General features: G+C 66.2%; 1 long non-coding RNA gene across 1 annotated transcript; it reads left to right on the top strand.

Moving 5' to 3' along the window:
• LOC115948917 lies at window positions 1–537 on the top strand. The gene is made up of 2 exons (XR_004082671.1): window positions 1–113; window positions 192–537. It is a non-coding gene; the product is annotated as an uncharacterized LOC115948917 (long non-coding RNA).
• The last annotated feature ends 93 nt before the right edge of the window (window positions 538–630 follow it).

Below are 630 nucleotides of genomic sequence, written 5' to 3'. Positions count from 1 at the left end.
CGGTGCTCAGCGCCCGGGAGCTGGCGCGGCAGCTGCAGCAGGAGGAGTACCAGCAGCACCATCCTCATCGTCATCCTCATCACCCTGCTCCTGCTCAGCTGCTCCCAGCGCAGGTAACCAGGCAGTGCTGCTGGCCCTGGGGGGGTCTCTGTGCGTCCCCCCCGAGCTCAGCCCTGTCCCTGTCCCCACAGGCGGAGCGGCGCCCGCGGCAGAGGCCGGATTCGGACTGCACCCTCCTCTAGCACCTCGTGCCTGGGCGTCCCCACGCCTGCAGCCCCCCAAAACCCCGCTCTGCGTCCTCCTGGGACATCCTGGGGGTCCCTGGGGGCTGGAGATGAGGGGTGACCGTCTGAGCACACCCCAGGAGCACCCCAAACTTCCCAGTGGCCTTAACACAGGGGGGGTCCCACACCTCCATCCACACTCTGAGACAGGGGTGGGTGTGGATGTGGGGATGGGGGGGACACCTGCACCCCCCCTGTTCAAAATGTGGCCTTAGCCCTTGGCAAGTAAAGGACTTGTCCCCCTGCACATGGATCTGACACCACTGGGGGCTTCTGTTCTCCGGGGACACGGGGGATTGGGATATTTTGGGGGTGGGGGGATTGGGGGGAGTTTGGGGGGTTTGGG

Source organism: Geospiza fortis, unplaced genomic scaffold (genome assembly GCF_000277835.1).
Source record: "Geospiza fortis unplaced genomic scaffold, GeoFor_1.0 scaffold439, whole genome shotgun sequence".
In the NCBI taxonomy this organism is placed as follows: Eukaryota; Metazoa; Chordata; class Aves; order Passeriformes; family Thraupidae; genus Geospiza; species Geospiza fortis.
The sequence above is the reverse complement of the archived record's forward strand: the minus strand, read 5'-3'. Positions and strand labels throughout refer to the sequence as shown.